Genomic DNA, 14,172 nt, shown 5'->3' with positions numbered 1-14,172 from the left:
ATAATTATTATACATGTATTAATAGAAGAAAATATGCAGCTCAATCTCCCACTGCTATCACCCATAGTTGGTGTGCCGGCAGTAGTCGCTAACTCACTTCCCTGCCTCCAGTGGATACAAACTCTAAGAGGGGTAGTGGAATGCAGAAGGTTTATTGGGGAGTGCTCTCAGGAGATATACCTGTAAGAAGTGAGAAAGTCACGTGTGGTAGATACTAAGGTGTCTGTCATCTCCTGATGTTCACGCCTTCATGTAACACTCTCTCCGTGAGTGCGGAGGGGACCTATGACTTGCTTCTAATGAATAGAATACAGCAAAGCTGGTGAGATGTCACTCCTGCAGTTAATTTTTTTTTTTTTTTTTTTTGCGGTACACGGGCTTCTCACTGTTGTGGCCTCTCCCGTTGTGGAGCATAGGCTCCGGACACGCAGGCTCAGTGGCCATGGCTCACGGGCCTAAGTGCTCCGCGGCATGTGGGATCTTCCCGGACCGGGGCACGAACCCATGTCCCCTGCATCGGCAGGTGGACTCTCAACCACTGTGCCACCAGGGAAGCCCCCTGCAGTTAATTTATATGATATCTGAGTCTGTCTTGCTAGCAAACTTGTTCCAGAGACTCTCCTTGCTAGCTTGATTAAGTAAGTGGGCATGTTGGGAAAGCACAAATGAAACTGTGAGCAGGTTCTAGGAATTGCTGGTGGCCCCTCAACACCAAAGATAGCCTCCAGCCAATAGCCAGCAAGAAGCTGGGATCCTCAGTCCTACAACCACAAGGAAATGAATTCTGTCAACAACTGAAGTGAGTTTGGAAGTGGATTTTTCCAAAGTCAGATCTCTAGATGATAATGTAGTCTGGCCAACACTTTGATTGCAGCCTGAGCAGAGGATCCAGTTGAGCTGTGCCCCGACTCCTGACACATGGACGTTGTGAGATGATAAATGTGTGTTTTTTAGGCCACTAAGTTTGTGCTAAAGCATTATGCAGCCATAGGAAACTAACAGAGTAGGATTAAGCAGAGGGAGAAGTAACCAGAAACATGGTTACAACAGAGGCCTCAGCCAATCCTTCAGGGATCTTAGGAGCTGAGGTTGTCCCTGATTGAGATAATGTGGCTGGGTCTTTGTATCTCTCCATTAGCTGGTTACGGTCATGGGTGCTCTCTGGGAAAGGATCTGCCCTTGGAAAGGGCAGTTCCCTGTGGCTGAGGGCAATTCCCACTGAAGGACTCAGCCATGAACCTTCAAAAGCCATTATTTCCAGAAGCAGGGGATGGGTATGTGGGCCCTAAAGAGGGGGCCTGGGTGGACCCCCAGAATATCCACGACACCTTCGCCAGTTATTTGGCTGCAATGTAGATTGAATGAATATCCAAAATGCAAACCTGATTCTGTTGGTTCCTCACATAAAAGCTTTTAAAAGTGGTTTCTTATTCTCTTTACAATAAAGCCAGACTCCTTAACATGGGGCCTGCTGCGGTTTGACCCCCACCTTCTTCTCTAACTTCATCTCTCACACTTCTACCCTTCTGTTTCTCTGTTTCTCTCTCTCTCATCCAATCCTAATAGATCTCTCACTTCCAGGCCTGGAACACTCTGCCCCATCTTCCAGCCACTCTTCCAGCTTGTCCTAGAGTTTCTCTCACTTAAATCTCTCATCCTCCTAGAGGTCTTTCGTGGGCCTCCAGGCTAAGTGCTCCTAGACTGCCCAGATAATGATACTCATCTTGTACTAGAATTATATTACACTTAAATGTGCTTTTGTAGAAAAAGGAGACCACAAAGGCAAGAGTGCCCTGGGGCACATAAGTCTTCTAATACAACCTTGTCTCCATAAAGGTTTTCATAACTCACTTCATTTTCTTCCCGCCTCTAACCAGATAGAATTAACCACTGCTTTGTAACCTCACCATATCTACACATCTTTTCAGTTACAACCATCACAATATTTTATTTTGACTATTTGTTTATATACCTTCACACTAAATGTAATATTCTTAGAGGCAGTGTTCAAGTCACTTAGCATACTGCCTTGTCTTCCTATTTCCTTCCCTTTCTGTCTTCATTCTTTCTTTCCTTTATTCTATAACGGTGAGCAAAATCGAAAACAGTCGCTGCCCTCATGGAGCTGAAAGTCTACATAGTCAGAACTCAATAAATGTGTGCTAATAAACAAGCAAATGAGATGGTGGCTGTCACAAGGCCATAGTCTTATACCTTCTGGGAGCAAAGCCTGGCCCCTCTCTGTACGCGGAGGAGCTTGAATTGGTGGCTGCAAATTTTTTCACTTGGGCACCATGTACTCTTTAACGTTATTAGGGCTTCCTTATTTTTAGGAGAGGAATGAGATTTCAGTTGGTTTACTAAAGAACCATTTTCTATCTTACATCCTCTTGAGTTGTGTACTCCGTAATACGGTGGCCTTGCATATAGAATTGGTGAAACATCATCTGAATTCAATCAGTGTGCACTAGCAGGCACCATCCAAGACATGCATTCTCCAGAGGGTGGAAATTGTTCTTGGTGGGGAGAAAAAAAATTCAGTATTACAATGGTTTATAATCCTCCAAAGGACCACAGTACGTAAACAGGTGTAAAGTGTATCTATGGTATTAAAATTTCCTGGGTGAGCTATCAGGAGAAGATGTCTGAAAAGTCTCAATAATGGGAAAAAAAATTGAGAAACACCGATCCTAGATAAGCTTCTTATTTTGAAGGCATGGGATGGACCAATTTGATCATTAGATCATTTTCTTCACTGTTTATCCTAAAAGGGAGGGGATCTGTTCCATTGGCAAAGATCTGCTCCACTAAATATCCTTGTTGGGGAAGTTTTCCGTGCTAGCAGTGGTGTGCTGTAAACTTGGCAGTCAATGTAACAGCAAAATAGAGCTTATGTCTCCTGCCCACTGGCTTTGACAAACACTCTGGGTAACTAGAGGGCAGTCAATCATCAACCATACCTTTCATTTTAAAAATAATGATCCTGTAATGTCCCACAAGGGAACACATTGTGAGGTGATATGTACTGGAAATAAAATGCTGTAAAGCGAGTGGAAATATAGCTGTCACTCCAGTCTCCAAGTCCTTAGCAAAAACTGTGATGAAACTGGAAAGACAGAAGCATCTGAAAACCAAGTCACTGCAGAAACAATGAGCTGGGATGGTGATATCTGGAGTTGTTTCACAGAGGAAATGTAAATGCAGGTAGATTTTGGGTTTGGGGGTGTAGTTTCATCTACCATGTTTTCCACAAGGACTAACCAATACAAAACATCACTATATAAAAGAATGCAGTGAACTGTTGCATTTAGAATGATACATGATCAGATTCCAGATATTAGTATCACCAAGTGAAGTATGCGCATTTATCATCCCTGGATAAGGAACAAGGAATAGGACAGAGCACAGGTGAAGAACCAGAAAGAGTATAAAATCCCTCAAAGTCCAAATTCCCAGTCCTTATTTCAAAGTTATGGAGCCCCTTAACATAGTATTTTATTTCCCACTTTACATCTTGTTTTGTTTTGTAAAAAATATTACATGTCTAGTTACCTCAATTACACAAGCAAATGCATGGAAGTTTTTCCTTCTTTCTTACTAACTTTCCTTTGGCCCTTCCTCCCTCCCTCCCTCCCTCCCTCCCTCTCTCCCTTCCTTCCTTCCTTCCTTCTTGCCTGAAGAATTTATTGAGTGGAGGCACTCTGTGTAAGATAAGATGCTAGGTTCAGGAAATATAAACAGAGAGATAATTTCCTAGAAGGGACATAATTTATGACGAGATTCAGTTTATTACCAAGAATACCATTCTGTTTTAGGAAATTCTGGTTTGAATGAATGAATAATTTCTAGTTGTTATTTATTGAGTTATTTTGCTCTTTATTTTCACAGCACTGGTTGAAAATGGATTTGATATTAGTTATGGGCAGAGACTATGGGCCAGTTTATAAAGCACAGCGTTAGTCTCTTCTTTATTATAACACATTAGGGGCAGGAGTAGGATGCAAATAGTTGGTACAGGTCTTTATCTTGGTACTGGGCAGTAGGGGAGAGTTTGGCCAGTAAAGAAATGACAACTGTGTCCCTAGAAGTAATTTTTCCATAGTTACTCCTTGATATTGCTTATATTTTTTGAAAATTAGTGAACATATGACAATAATATGGGCGTGGGGTGTTGGGTGAAGGGAGAGATTTCATCAGATGCAGAGAAAGTGATCCTAGGTTGGTTGGTTTGTTTGTTTTTTCCCAAGTGTCTGATGTCTTTTGGCCCAATCTGAAAGTAGGTTCCCAGAACAACAGGGCTAGGTCATATCCAAGACCATCGGAAAGGGTAGAACAAGAGCTCCTGGGCCTGGTGTAGAACAAAAGTGAGCACTAGCCACCATGGGCAGGCAGGCCTAGAAGGTGCCATTGTCAGGTGCCTTGCTGCAGTAAACAAGCGGCCCCTTTTGCACAACTTAGCAAAAGTTCAATTAAGACTCGTGTTAATCTCTCCTGGATTCCATTTGTCCTCCTCCACCGTAATTAGTGAACAGTGAATCAGGGTGACAATATTCAGTTTGTATCAGGGTAGCTTTTTTTTTTTTTTTTGTACACGGGCCTCTCACTGTTGTGGCCTCTCCCGTTGCGGAGCACAGGCTCCGGACGTGCAGGCTCAGCAGCCATGGCTCATGGGCCCAGCCGCTCTGCGGCATGTGGGATCTTCCCGGACCGGGGCACGAACCCGTGTCCCCTGCATCAGCAGGTGGACTCTCAACCACTGCGCCACCAGGGAAGCTCCAGGGTAGCATTTGAAAACTTAGGAGGTGGAACCAGATCAAATTGCTGCTATGCAATCATTTTTGACCTACAGAAATGGCAATTTCCTATACTTCAAGCTGTTAGTTCACTAGTCAATTCTTTGGAATTTAGGAAAGATGTTCCCCATGTAAATATGTCATATATGGCAAGACAGCCTTCAGGCCAGTTCACAGGAGCATATTAACCCATAATGCAGCTGAAATGTTGTATATTTATGATGTACAGTATTAGAAGGCAAACTTATAATGCCAGCGATTTAATGGAAACAAACAACAAAAAAAGAAGACTAATAAGAGCCATCTGTGATTGTATTTTATTATCAGTGCTTGAGGAGAAGCAGGTTTTAATGGAACAATAAGGAAGTGCATGGAACTAGTGAAAGGAATTTAACTCTGAGGACCTTTAAAGGATGTTGATCCTGGCTAATTAAAAGTTAGGTCTCTCTTTACTGTCTTGGCTTCACCAATATCCACTTGCTCCCTAACTCTTTGCATTCTGGGTTCCATTCCCATAACCCTGAAGAAACTGCTCCCTCAAAGGTCACTAGGGAATCGCTGGTTGCCAAGGTCATGGCATCTTGGTCCTCACCCTCCTGAATCTTTTTGACTCACTTGACAGTGTAGGGCGCTCTGCCCCCCTCTTTGATACACTCTTCCTTCTTGACTTTTCTGTGATATGATCCTATCCTTTTACTCATCCGCTCTCTCTAATCATTCTCCAAGAAGCCAGAGAAGAAGTTGAAAGGGAAAGAAAGACACGGGTGAAAAATTAAAGAGATTTTGTGTAAAGTATAGTTGAGCTGTCAGTAGTGAAAGAAAAGAGAGTTGCCTCTTGTGCATAATGAAGGTCATGGAGAAAATACTTGGGCCTGAAGGTTCTCTCTGCTGACCACCAACAGGTTGGTTGCTCTTCAGAGAAGCCTTGGAGTAAGAGATAAAAGGTGCGTAGTAGTCATTGTATGTTAAATAATCAGTGCTTCACACAGTGGTGGAGAGCACCAAGGCTAGGGGAATACACATCCACAATCTGCAACTCCGAAATCCAAAACTCTGAAAACCATTTGGCAGCAAGCCTGGCCCAGATATGATACTCTTTATGATCTTTACTGTACTCAGTGGTCTTTATTTATTGTACTTATTGAATGCAGAAATATTCAACTGTTTACTGGTAGGATGCTGCCCCAGATCTCACAGGGTGTAGATTAATACATGGTATATGCACAGTATTACCGCTAGTATCGCCTGAGTTCTAATCCTAACACCACCATTTACTAAGTGGGTGGCCCCAGGTGAGTAGGGCTTCATAAAAGCGCAGAGGAAGCAATCCGGTGAAATAACTTATTTCCGTATGATGTAAATAGACTAGCTTTAAAAAGGAACTAATACTTGCCCTATTTGTCCAAAGTGTTGTTGCGAGAATAGAATGAAATAAAGAATAAACACAGCAAAATTAATGAAGAAAGTGTGCACTGTGAGTGAAATTTTTCTTTGTTAAAATTGATAGTGAAACTTCTCAACTTGAGGCCATAAAGAGGAATAAGGATTTATTTAAGGAAAATATTTTACTGTATGAATAATTCATAACTACAATGGCTTAATCTCAGAAGTAGATAACCTACCCATCTAGGAAGACACAACTACACATAGATGAAGTATCTATTTGAATTTTCAACCCAAAGAAATTAAAAAACAAAACAAAACAAAAACAAACCTACAAAACTCCACTAGTGTACTTGCAAATAAAAAACTTCCAAGTCCATACACATTGCTTCTAACTACCACGATGCCTTCATTTTTCCCTAGAGGATATAATTCTATATAATCCCTGAAGAGACAGAGAGACAGATTGAGACACAGAGAGAGGGAAACTTGTGGTAACTCAGCTAATCATCTCAGTATTAACTTCAGTTCAGTTAGGTAATGATGATTATGTTTTTAAATAATTACTCTTTTTTTTTGACTATCATCATTGAACCAGTTGACATTTGTTGAATCAACTGGCCTCCCAATAAACTGAGTTAAAAATTATACCTGACTGGATGGGCAAGCTGTTTTGTTGAATTAACTACTTAATATGGTAGAACTTTGTGCATCCAGTCAAATTCTACTGATACTTAGACTCTCCTATATTGAGGATTGGTGCCTGTGACTTTTCTGCCAGGTATGTGGGGATGAGTCACCCATCCTATTTCTTCATTAGTTAGGACTCTTACAAGCAAAGACTCAAAGGTCCCTGGGAGGACAGGGCCACAAGACAGCAGTAGAAAAATTTCATATGATAAGCATTTTGGCTTTTTTTTTTAAATTGTACTTTAATTTTATTTTTTCATTTTTTATTTTTTAAATTATTTTTTAACATCTTTATTGGAGTATAATTACTTTACAATGTTGTGTTAGTTTCTGCTGTAGAGCAAAGTGAATCAGCTATACGTATACATATATCCCCATATCCCCTCCCTCTTGCGTCTCCCTTCCGCCCTCGATATCCCACCCCTCTAGGTGGTCACAAAGCACCGAGCTGATCTCCCTGTGCTATGCAGCTGCTTCCCACTAGCTATTTTACATTTGGCAGTGTATATATCTCAATGCCACTCTCTCATTTCATCCCAGCTTACCTTTCCTCCTCCCCATGTTCTCAAGTCTGTTCTCTACATCTGCATCTTTATTCCTGTCCATTCATCTGTTGATGGACACTTAGGTTGCTTCCATGTCCTGGCTATTGTAAATAGAGCTGCAATGAACATTTTGGTACATGACTCTTTTTGAATTATGGTTTTCTCAGGGTATGTGCCCAGTAGTGGGATTGCTGGGTCATATGGTAGTTCTATTTTTAGTCTTTTAAAGAACCTCCATACTGTTCTCCATAGTGGCTGTATCAATTTACATTCCCACCAACAGTGCAAGAGGGTTCCCTTTTCTCCACGCCCTCTCCAGCATTTATTGTTTCTAGATTTTTTGATGATGGCCCTTCTGACCGGTGTGATGTGATACCTCATTGTAGTTTTGATTTGCGTTTCTCTAATGACTAGTGATGTTGGGCATCCTTTCATATGTTTGTTGGCAATCTGTATATCTTCTTTGGAGAAATGTCTATTTAGGTCTTCTGCCCAGTTTCGGATTGGGTTGTTTGTTTTTTTGATATTGAGCGGCATGAGCTGCTTATATATTTTGGAGATTAATCGTTTGTCAGTTGCTTCATTTGCAAATATTTTCTCCCATTCTGAGGGTTGTCTTTTCGTCTTGTTTATGGTTTCATTTGCTGTGCAGAAGCTTTGAAGTTTCATTAGGTGCCATTTGTTTATTTTTGTTTCCATTTCTCTAGGAGGTGGGTCAAAAAGGATCTTGCTGTGATTTATGTCATACACTGTTCTGCCTATGTTTTCCTCTAAGAGTTTCATAGTGTCTGGCCTTACACTTAGGTCTTTAATCCATTTTGAGTTAAGTTTTGTGTATGGTGTTAGGGAGTGTTCTAATTTCATTCTTTTACATGTAGCTGTCCAGTTTTCCCAGCACCACTTATTGAAGAAGACTCTCTTTTCTCTATTGTATGTTCTTACCTCCTTTATCAAAGATAAGGTGACCATATGTGCGTGGGTTTATCTCTGGGCTTTCTATCCTGTTCCACTGATCTATATTTCTGTTTTTGTGCCAGTACCATACTGTCTTGATTACTGTAGCTTTGTAATATAGTCTTCTCTTTCTCAAGATTGGCTATTCGGGGTCTTTTGTGTTTCCATACAAATTGTGAATTTTTTTGTTCTAGTTCTGTGAAAAGTGCCGTTGGTAGTTTGATAGGGATTGCACTGAATCTGTAGATTGCTTTGGGTAGTAGAGTCATTTTCACAATGTTGATTCTTCCAATCCAAGAACATGGTATATCTCTCCATCTGTTTGTATCATCTTTAATTTCTTTCATCAATGTCTTATAGTTTTCTGCGTGCAGGTCTTTTGTCTCCTTAGGTAGGTTTATTCCTAGATATTGTATTCTTTTTGTTGCAGTGGTAAATGGGAGTGTTTCCTTAATTTCTCTTTCAGATTTTTCATCATTAGTGTATAGAAATGCAAGAGATTTCTGTCCATTAATTTCGTATCCTGCTACTTTACCAAATTCATTGATTAACTCTAGTAGTTTTCTGGTAGCATCCTTAGGATTCTCTACATATAGTATGTCACCTGCAAGCAGTGACAGTTTTACTTCTTCTTTTCTGATTTGGATTCCTTTTATTTCTTTTTCTTCTCTGATTGCTGTGGTAAAACTTCCAAAACTATGTTGAACAGTAGTGGTGAGAGTGGGCAACCTTGTCTTGTTCCTGATCTTAGAGGATATGGTTTCAGTTTTTCACCATTGAGAACGATGTTGGCTGTTGGTTTGTCATATATGGCCTTTATTGTGTTGAGGTAAGTTCCCTCCGTGCCTACTTTCTGGAGGGTTTTTATCATAAATGGGTGTTGAATTTTGTTGAAAGCTTTTTCTGCATCTAATGAGAGTATCATATGGTTTTTATCCTTCAGTTTGTCAATATGGTATATCACATTGATTGATTTGCATATATTAAAGAATCCTTGCATTCCCGGGATAAACCCCACTTGATAATGGTGTGTGATCCTTTTAATGTACTGTTGGATTCTGTTTGCTAGTATTTTGTTGAGGATTTTTGCATCTATGTTGATCAGTGATACTGGCCTGTAGTTTTCTTTTTTTGTGACATCTTTGTCTGGTTTTGGTGTCAGGGTGATGGTGGCCTCGTAGAATGAGTTTGGGAATGTTCCTCCCTCTGCTACATTTTGGAAGAGTTTGAGAAGGATAGGTGCTAACTCTTCTCTAAATGTTTGATGGAATTTGCCTGTGAAGCCATCTGGTCCTGGGCTTTTGTTTGTTGGAAGATTTTTAATCACAGTTTCAATTTCAGTGCTTGTGATTGGTTTGTTTATATTTTCTATTTCTTCCTGGTTCAGTCTCGGAAGGTTGTGCTTTTCTAAGAATTTGTCCATTTCTTCCAGGTTGTCCATTTTATTGGCATATAGTTGCTTGTAGTCATCTCTCATGGTCCTTTGTATTTCTACAGTGTCAGTTGTTACTTCTCCATTTTCATTTCTAATTCTATTGATTTGAGTCTTCTCCCTCTTTTTCTTGATGAGTCTGGCTAATGGTTTATCAGTTTTGTTTATCTTCTCAAAGAACGAGCTTTTAGTTTTATTGATCTTTGCTATCGTTTTCTTCATTTCTTTTTCATATATTTCTGATCTGATCTTTATGATTTCTTTCCTTCTGCTAACTTTTGGGGTTTTTTTTTTTGTTGTTGTTGTTCTTTCTCTAATTGCTTTAGGTGTAAGGTTAGGTTGTTTATTTGAGATGTTTCTTGTTTCTTGAGGTAGGATTGTATTGCTCTAAACTTCCCTCTTAGAACTGCTTTTGCTGCATACCATAGGTTTTGTGTCCTCGTGTTTTCATTGTCATTTGTTTCTAGGTATTTTTTGATTTCCTCTTTGATTTCTTCAGTGATCTCTTGGTTATTTAGTAGTGTATTGTTTAGCCTCCATGTGTTTGTATTTTTTACATTTTTTCCTGTAATTGATATCTAGTCTCATAGTGTTGTGGTCAGAAAAGCTACTTGATACGATTTCAATTTTCTTAAATTTACCAAGGCTTGATTTGTGATCCAAGATATGATCTATCCTGTTCCTTGAGCACTTGAGAAGAAAGTGTATTCTGTTGTTTTTTGTTGGAATGTCATATAAATGTCAAGTCCATCTTGTTTAATGTGTCATTTAAAGCTGGTGTTTCCTTATTTATTTTCATTTTGGATGATCTGTCCATTGGTGAAATTGGGGTGTTAAAGTCCCCTACTACGATTGTGTTACTGTTGATTTCCTCTTGTGTGGCTGTTAGCATTTGCCGTATGTATTGAGGTGCTCCTATGTTGGGTGCAGAAATATTTACAATTGTTATATCTTCTTCTTGGATTGATCCCTTGATCATTATGTACTGTCCTTCTTTGTCTCTTCTAATAGTCTTTATTTTAAAGTCTATTTTGTCTGTTATGAGAATTGATACTCCACCCATCAGAATTTTTCGGTCCCTTTCTTTTTCTCTTCTTCTTCTGGGACCCTGTATAATTCGAATGTTGGTGTGTTTAATATTGTCCCAGAGGTCTCTGAGACTGTCCTCAATTCTTTTCATGCTTTTTTCTTTATTCTTCTCTGCAGTAGTTATTGCCACTATTTTATCTTCCAGGTCGCTTATCCATTCTTCTGCCTCAGTTATTCTGCTATTGACTCCTTCTAGAGAACTTTTAATGTCATTTATTGTGTTTTTCATCATTGTTTGTTTGCTCTTTAGTTCTTCTAGGTCCTTGTTAAACGTGTCTTGTATTTTCTCCATTCTATTTCCAAGATTTTGGATCATCTTTACTGTCATTACTGTGAATTCTTTTTCAGGTAGACTGCCTATTTCCTCTTCATTTGTTTCATCTGGTGGGTTTTTACCTTGCTCCTTCATCTGCTGTGTGTTTCTCTATCTTCTCATTTTGCTTAACTTTCTGTGTTTGGGGGTCTCCTTTTCGCAGGCTTTAGGTTCGTAGTTCCCGTTGTTTTTGGTGCCTGCCCCCAGTGGGTAAGGTTGGGTCAGTGGGCTGTGTAGGCTTCCTGATGGAGGGTACTGGTGCCTGTGTCCTGGTAGGTGGGCCTGGATCTTGTCTTTCTGGTGGGCAGGGCCATGTCCGGTAGTGTGTTTTGGGGTGTTTGTGAACTTATTATGATTTTAGGCAGCCTCTCTGCTAATGGGTGGGGTTGTGTTCCTGTCTTGCTAGTTGTTTGGCATAGGGTGTCCAGCACTGGAGTTTGCTGGTCATTGAGTTGAGCTGGGTCTTAGCATTGAGACAGAGATCTCTAGGAGAGTTCTCGCCGATTGATATTACATGGGGCCGGGAGGTCTCTGTGGTACAATGTCCTGAACTCGCCTTTCCTACGTCAGAGGTTCAGGCCTGACACCCGGCCGGAACACCAAGACCCTGTCAGTCACACGGCTCAGAAGAAAAGGGAGAATAAAAGAAAGAAAGAAAAATAAAGTTATTAAAACTTTAAAAAATTATTAATATAAAAAATTTCAAAAGGGGAAAAAAGGAAGAGAGCAACCCAACCAATAAACAAATCCACCAATTATAACAAGTGCTAAAAACTATACTAAGATAAACATAAAAATCAGAAACTAGTCAGTCGCATACAGCAAATCCCACGTCTGCGGTTGCCCAAAGTCCACTGCCTCAATTTTCAGATGGTTCGTTTCCTATTCAGGTATTCCACCGATGCACGGTACCTAAGCTGATTGTGGGGATTTAATCCACTGCTCCTGAGGCTGCACAGAGAAATTTCCCTTTCTCGTCTTTGTTCGCACGGCTCCCAGGGCTCAGCTTTGGATGTGGCCCCGCCTCTGCGTGTAGGTCGCCTGAGGGCATCTGTTCTTCGCTCAGACAGGACGGGCTTAAAGGAGCAGCTGATTCGGGGGCTCTGGCTCACTCAGGCCTGGGGGGAGGGAGGGGCACGGAGTGTGGGGTGAGCCTGCGGCGGCAGAGGCCGGCGTGACGTTGCACCAGCCTGAGGCGCGTCGTGCGTTCTCCCGGGGAAGTTGTCCCTGGATCCCGGGACCCTGGCAGTGGTGGGCTGCACAGGCTCCCGGGAGGGGACGTGTGGAGAGTGACCTGTGCTCGCACACAGGCTTCTTGGTGGCGGCAGCAGCAGCCTTAGCATCTCATGCCCGTCTCTGGGGTCCGCGCTGATAGACGCAGCTCGCGCCCATCTCTGGAGCTCGTTTAGGCGGTGCTCTGAATCCCCTCTCCTCGTGCACCAGGAAACAATGGTCTCTTGCCTCTTCGGCGGCTCCAGACTTTTCCCTGGACTCCCTCCCGGCTAGCCGTGGCGCACTAACCCCCTTCAGGCTGTGTTCACGCCGCCACCCCAGTCCTCTCCCTGGGATCCCACCGAAGCCGGAGCCTCAGCTCCCAGCCCCGCCCGCCCCGCCCCGGCGGGTGAGCAGACAAGCCTCTCGGGCTGGTGAGTGCCCGTAGGCGCCGATCCTCTGTGCGGGAATCTCTCCACTGTGCCCTCCGCACCCCTGTTGCTGCGCTCTCCTCCGCGGCTCCGAAGCTTACCCCCTCCGCCACCCGCAGTATCCGCCCACGAAGGGGCTCCTAGTGTGTGGCAACCTTTCCTCCTTCACAGCTCCCTCCCACTGGTGCAGGTCCCGTCCCTATTCTTTTGTCTCTGTTATTCTTTTTTCTTTTGCCGTACCCAGGTACGTGGCGAGTGTCTTGCCTTTTGGGAGGTCTGAGGTCTTCTGCCAGCGTTCAGTAGGTGTTCTGTAGGAGTTGTTCCACATATAGATGTATTTCTGATGTATCTGTGGGGAGGAAGGTGATCTCCACGTCTCACTCCTCCGCCATCTGGAAGGTCCTCCACCTTTTGACTTTTGTTTAGCACAATTCCAGGTAATCTAACGTACTTTCTGAGGACCTAAAGAAAATGTAAACCTATGAATGCAAGAACTAAAATCTGCTTGCTCAGAAGCAACGGAGGCTTGCCAATGCTAATACCTTTGCCATCATTCCAAGGGTGACTGAAGCTCATATTAAATGCTCATCATATATTATAGTGTTTGTCTGCTAGGTTATCATCTGCTTAGCTATAAAGGGGAATACCAGGGTTCATTTCAGTAGTACAGTAATTGCCGAAAGCCTCAGGTTACAGTTTCAAATATAGTGCTTTGACACAGCACATTCCCATAGATCGGGGGGGAAAAGCCATTTATAAAACCTCCCCAAGGATTATACAGGAGTCCTTTGGGGGAGAATTGAGGGTGTGGGGGGCTAGAAATCAGGGTACCTGGCAATTTTTCTCATAGTTTTATAGTTCATTTTTACTTTGTGTTGCGAGTCCAGATAGATGCCTTAAATATCTATGTATTCCCTTCCACCACCTCCCTGTCAGACCTATGTTTCTTTCCAGATAGATAGGTTATCTTAGTTAAGATTTAGTCATTGTAGATATGAATATCCGTATTGTAAAATAGTTTCCCTAAATCAGTCTTTTTTTCTTCTCTTTGTGGACTCAAGTTGAATAGTTTCAATAACACTTTTTCTAAAGAATATAAAAGTTTTATTCACAAGGTCCATTTTATTCATGAATTTTTATTGCTTCTCATTATTTATTTTATTCAAAAGCAAGTATTACTAATCTGACTTAACAAAAGAAGAAACAGCTGAGCGAATTTAAATATCTTACCTGAAATCATGCAGCATTTAAAGATGTTCACATGTTGTTAGAGGGTTTGGAGCAACTGACTCCTTTAGTTTCCATATTTTAACTATACTGTTCTACGTTT

The sequence above is a fragment of the Leucopleurus acutus genome (genome assembly GCF_964270905.1).
Source record: "Leucopleurus acutus genome assembly, chromosome: X".
NCBI lineage: Eukaryota > Metazoa > Chordata > Mammalia > Artiodactyla > Delphinidae > Leucopleurus > Leucopleurus acutus.
This window is presented reverse-complemented; position numbering follows the sequence as displayed.